The sequence below is a fragment of the Cricetulus griseus genome, chromosome 2 (genome assembly GCF_003668045.3).
Source record: "Cricetulus griseus strain 17A/GY chromosome 2, alternate assembly CriGri-PICRH-1.0, whole genome shotgun sequence".
Taxonomy (NCBI): Eukaryota; Metazoa; Chordata; class Mammalia; order Rodentia; family Cricetidae; genus Cricetulus; species Cricetulus griseus.
Window position 1 is genome coordinate 139,271,867 of NC_048595.1, and position 6,588 is coordinate 139,278,454.

A 6,588-nucleotide genomic window follows, 5' to 3' on the forward strand; every position below is an offset into this window, starting at 1 on the left:
GAATCTTGAAATAGAACCATACCATAGAGTCCCACTACCAGCTCACAGACCCCTAGTCTCTAGAGCTTTATAAAATCATGTCTATTGTGTTGGCCAGGACTGAAATATTGGTTCAATGCTGTCCTAGGAGGTCTGGGGAAAAGGTAACTGACCTCTGTGGCTGATTTCTTTAACACTGACCCTACTTTCCACTATAAGACAAAGTCTCACTATGTAGCTTTGGATGACCTAGATCTCAGTGAAAAGAGTAGGCTGGACTTGAACTCGTACATCCATCTACCCCTGCCTCTAGAATTAAAGGCATGTGTCAACATCACCAGTTTCAGTACTAATTTCATCATTGTCTCTGGCTGGCAAGTGACAGTCATTGTGTAGATTTTCACTCATGTGGGTTCTCTGAATCTCAGAGAACTCCACAGAACAAAGTGCAACCCCAGGTGAATTCTAGCTGCCCCTTGTTGTAAATATGTGACTGGTGTTGAAGGGTCCCCTTCCACAGTGCCTATGCCTAAACTTTCAGCAGGTACCCCCTTGATTCTATTTCTTCACCTAAATCTCCCTCAAAGTTGGTCTTAAGTCAGATCCCCTCTTCTAAGTACCCCTTCTCTTAAGGTGTCTCTCACTGTTTTCAGTGGGCTTATGGTATCTCACTGTTTAGTGTCTTTTAATACTGTTTTTGAATATATAATTTTTGTTAGTTAAACTATACATCATCCTTTGAAGGTACACACTGAGTCTTACTCATCGACAAGACAATTTAGGGAATAGTTCTGGAGAGATCAGAAAGTGGTTGCTCAATAAATTATAGTTGTCTTGGTCAGTGATTTTAAATCAATTTCCATTAATAAGTACTTATGCTCTCATCATCTGTGGGCAGGCGTTTCTGTGAAACAGTCTAGAAGTACAAAGACATAGGAGACCATGGCTGTTTCTAGATTATGGAGGCAGGGTGTGGATATAGAAAGGACTAAGCCAGATGGAAACAGGAACGATCACATGGTGCAGACATGATTTAGAGAAGCTGTGAAGAACGCTCAGCCTGCTGTAGTGAGGTGAGTGACAAAAGAAGGGCTTTGCAGCCGGAGCTTCCAAACTTCTGTGAATAGAAATACAAGCCACTTAGTTAAGGTTTAAACAAGATACTGCCCAGGATGTACTAACCATCACCTGTTGTTTTTCTGAAATTCCACTTTAAGCATGTGTACTGGGTGTCATATGGTGATGAGAGACAGTGGGCCTGAGGGTGAAGATTGAATAGTGATAATCAGATATGTTTGCTTGAGCCTGTACCTTAGCACTCAGGAGCCTGATGTAGGAGGATTGCTATGTTTTTGAGGCCAGCCTGTGAGACCTTGTCACGGACTTCTCCCCTTTCTGATAAATAGGATTGAGTTGTATTTAAGAGAATAAAGCAGAAAAGATGAATTTATTTTGTTGATTTGGAAATGGGTTCTAAAGTGACAACATGGAAACCTTTTACGTGTAGGACTGCATAAGATTTGTCCTGCTCACTCTTCTTGTACTTTGGATGGCATTCTCTGCACTCCAGGTACAGTCAACTGGGTTTCGAGACATCTGCCCAGAGAGCACGTCTTCCTGGGTGTTCATTCTGTTCAAGGATTTTGGGTAAGACCCATGAGCTTTTGTTCCCTTCATGCATTATGCTTACATTAGGAACATGATTATGCATGGTGGTCTGCCAGAAGATCAAAGTATCATGAATAAGCAGGTAAGTCAAAAGAAAGTTAAGCCTGGGAACTGAGTCTTCAGGTTATCTGTAGGAATCTTCGGTGAGCGATTTTTAAACTAAAATTATTTTTACTTTTTTTTTTTTACTTATATGTAGATAATTTGTATTCTCATGTAGGCATTTGCATGTGAGTACAGGTGGTTGTGAAGATCTGAGGCACCAGATTCCCCTGGAGTAATGGAGTTCCAGAGCTGTCTGATGTGGGTTCTGGGAACTGAATTTGGGTCCTCTGGAAGAGCAGTGAGTGTTCTTAATCACCTAGACAACTGGCCCAGCCACTGTGAAAGATTTTGAGAAGTTAATGAAGTGACAATATGTCTGTTGGCCACAAGTCCTGGTTTGCTTCCACAGTTCCAGTGGGAGGGACCATTTGTAATGATCCCTTTCAAAAGCCTCGCAGGCAGCCTTCATTATCAATTTAGAAATAGGGAATCACTAAATACATTGAAAGAAGTTATTTCATAAAAACCTTTCTGTCTCCCTCCCTCCTCCCCTCCCTCCCTCCCTCCTTCCTTCCTTCCCCTTTCTTTCTGTTCTTGTTTTGTGTAAATGCCAGTGTGCACACTGTGGTGTGTATGTGTAGGTCAGAAGACACCCTCTGGTGTCAGTCCTCATCTTTCACCTTGTTTGACACAGGATTTCCTGTTTATTTTTCCACTGACTATGCCAGGCTAGCTGGCCTCTGAATTTCTGGGGAAGCTCTTGTGTCCATCTCCTATCTCCCCACAGGAGAACTAGGATTACAGATGCATGCAAGTGTTGCTGTGTCTCGATTTTACAAGGATTATGGGAATTTGAACTTAGGTCCTTGCACTTGTGCAACAAACACTTTTACCTACTAAGCCATCTCTCCAGATCCTCCCCTCTCTTTTTAAGAAAGCCTTCTTTATTGCTCTTTTGTGCAGGAGACGCATGAATAAACAGTGGAAGTTCAGGAGGTCATGTGCTGTGGCATAGATCAGGAATGTGCAGTACAGAGAGAACAACGAAGGAGCACAAAACTTTGTGAAAAAATTGCTAGGAAAAACGGAGTTTGGGACAGAGGTCTACAATAACACAGAAGTAAGGGAAGAAGGTCTCTGTAAATAGGGGTCAAAGGAGAATTTCCATGCAAAATGTAACTAAGCTGAAGCTCATGAGATGGGTTTGCTTGGAGAAGAATTGTGTGTGGGTTGATGTACTGAAATAGAAATAATTTGAATGTTTGTTAAAGTAACAACAAAGGACTCCCCAGCAAATACCAAGTGATATGAGAAACATGCTTATGATTTCACTATTGATATTACATCCATTGAATTGACAATCATTTTCCTGTCTTGAATTTTGGAGTCGTTGTTTGTAAATACTTTTATCATACCTCAAGAGCAGGCAGAATTGAATTCATCTTTGAAAGGATGTGGGAGTTAATAGGTAATTCCATATATTCCTTTCTGTGGTGGGTTGGTTGGCTTAGCTATTAACTATTAATGTTTACAGATAAGTGTATTTATCTCGTGAATTCATTTAAAATTCAGCCCACACAAAGTATAATAATTATACAGTAATAGTCTCTTAGCCTAATGATGCATGAACACTAATTGTACTTTTTCCATTCTTCCAAATGGCTACAATGAACCACAAGTAATGTAATAGATGCTCTTTGTTGAACACAACCAATGAACTAAGGCATCGGTAGACAATTTCCTGTTTAACCGTGTTGGCAATGCTGAGAAAGGTCTAGTAAATAGTCCAAGTTATAGATGAAGAAAAGGCTAAGAGATGTAGAATTAGTTCTGTGAGTTCTGATAGATTCGGAGGAGTGATGCTTGGTTTTCATATTCGTCTGCCTGACTCTTTCCCTCCTTAAATGCTGCTTGATGCTGTTCATCTCCCAGTCAATTGGTTTCCCTCCCTCCCTCCCTCCCTCCCTCCCTCCTCCCTCCCTCCCTCCCTCCCTCCCTCCCTCCCATCGCTCTGGTGCTGGCGTTGAACTCAGGACTTTGTGCATGCTCGGCAAGAGTTTTACCCCTGAGATTCACGTTCAGTCTCACCGTTGCAGGAACTTTCTTAGGCAATTTGCTCTCATTTTCTCTGTCTACATGTTTCCAACGAGAAATTAGTAAAATAAAAGTCATAAGCCTTTTCTCTTCAGCATTTCGTCACTTACTTCCTACACATAAACCATTGATTACATAGCTAGAAATACAGCTGCCCAGGCCTCTGTATGCACAGAGGAATGGTTTTGGGATCCCCTGCAGACATTAGAATCTGTAGCTCTCAAGCCTCTTAAAGAAAGGGTGTAGTATTTGCCAATTATCTCCAGGATGATTTTGTTTCATTTTTGAAATCATAATCACAAAATTTCTCTCTTCCTTTTCTTCCCTGCAACCCTCATCCCAACATCCTCATCCTTGCTCTTTCAATTTCATGGCCTCTTTTTCACTAATTGTTATTGCATGCATATATGCATATATAGCCTGTATACTGTTACTTATATTTTTGTGCATCTTTTTGTATACTTTAAACCATCTCTCAATTATTTGCATATCTAATAATCTAACAATTATGATATGGTAAATATTTGTTACATCTATGGCCCTGGGAATACTGATATGAAATATTAGTGTACACTTCTTTAATACAGAGACCTTTTTGTTTAAATATTTTCAATTTGTGATTGACCCTATGGATGCCAAGTCAGAGGGATGACTGGATATTTTCACCGAAAGACAATGTAACACTTTTTGATGAATGGATTGTCGATGGGTACTAAATACTGGTATAGAAATGGCTGGGAACTTCAGGAACAATTTCTCAAAGGAATACATGGAGTTAGTAATCAGCTATGATTTTGTTTTAGATTAAAGCATTGAGGAGATTAGTTTACTTTAGAAAATGCAACATGAGCATATAAAGATTTCTCCCATTCGTCTAAACCATATACCACAATCTCTAAGTTTTACACGCTCTTTCAAATACATCTTAACTGTGTATGTGTCTTCCTTTAAGTAGAAAATAATATACATAATTCATGATGTTATACTCCATTATTTTTTAAAGACCCAAACAATTAGAAGTAAATGGCTTAAAAATTTTCAATTTTCCACTTCATTTGGCTTATGTGGGAGTAACCATTAATATGACATTTCATACATATGATTTTGTTGTTATGTAATTTGGAATTGGCAGTATTATAGAAATTCTTCCTGGATACTCATCCTGGGCAAAATTTTATCTGAGCCCTTATTTTTGGCTAATATTTAATGAGAAAAAGGTGTGATATGTCTTAGACTTCCTGCTAAGATATGAAAGACAGTATAGAAAGTTCTGGAAATGTCAAGTGTTAACATATTACTTTAGTAGACAATATCTGCTTTAAAAATATTTCTTCTTAAAGCATGGTGCATAAATAATTAGGCTGTGTTTGGAAACACCAGTTTAGAGCCCAGAGTTTATGATAAATGTCTAGATGAAGGAGAGAAATATTTATTTTCGTATGAAGGGATGAGACCCTCATACAGCCCCCTGCTTTAGCAGCCAAGACAGGCTTCAGAAAAGACACATAGGCCTCTGACACAAGGAAACTCCAGATCCTCTGGCCTCCCAGAGCCTAGGGCCAAACTGAATACAAAGAAACTCCAGACCCCCTCCAGCCTCCTAGATACTTGGTTCCTGGGAACTGTTTGGCCACAAAAGAAACTCCAAGGGAGACCAAAACCTCCCCTGTAGTCTCCAGGATACAGTTCTGAAAACTATTGGTATCTCTGTACAACAGGCTACCTGCAAGCAACAAGACAAAGCCATAGAAACCACAGAATGTTCCTTCTCAGCACTAACCAATGAAAATAATTGGTACACAGGTATTTCATGCCAAAATATGACTTTGAGAAATTCTCCTAATTGTTCCCAAATGTCAACTAATCAGAAACCAACCCATACCCACTGATATGATCCTATAACTTTTGTCTTTAAAACCTAGCAGTAGATAGGGAATTTCACCCCCTCTGGAGGCTGCTTCGTGGGCTACTGAGACGAGGTCCCTGTCATGGTTGGATGAACAATAATACCTTGTTTTTACAGTTTGGTGGGTCTGTCTCCCTGGTGGTCTCTGAGGATTTTCGAAACTTGGGCACAACAGCGTATGCTTACTGGGATTCTTGTTTGTGTCCTGGCACACTGCCATTCATTTCCCTCCTCACTAACATTTTATTAGTCATATGTGGTAAATTATTTTGCAATGTTTATAAAACATATAGATGCCTCCAGCTTTAATATATGGATGACCAGCGTTTTATTTGTAATGATGGCTTGCTTTGCAAGAATTCAGTTCACAAGTACACAATACCCATAGGGCCATTTAATAAGAGCTCTAAGCAAAACTTAATAAGAACCTTTTCCTTTCCCTCTATCACTTCATAAGCATGAGCTCTACTATTTTCTTTGTTATTTATTTACTTATAAATTTATTTTTACATTCCAATCCCAGTTCCTCCCTTCCTCTCCTCTTACTCTCTCATCCTTCCCCCATCCACCTCCCATCTGTTCCTCAGAGAGGGTAAGGCCTCCCCTAGGATGTCAGCTAAGTCTGTCCCATCACCTCATGAAGAAAGAATCAAGATGCCCCTTCCACCATGTCTAGGCTGGTGTTTCAAGGGTGTTGAAGTGAGATAGAGCTTTGAGTTAAGAAGAGCCAGAGATCAGAACCCAGAAGTCCCCAATCTTTGCTCTTTGTTCTCAATGGCATTAAGAGCACAGTCACTCAGAGGACTGGATGACGGCCCTCGCTCCAGGCTGGCTGAAGAGCACCCAGGGTCAACCTGCACACTCCCTGGATCTTCCTTGAGCTTATTTTGGGCGTA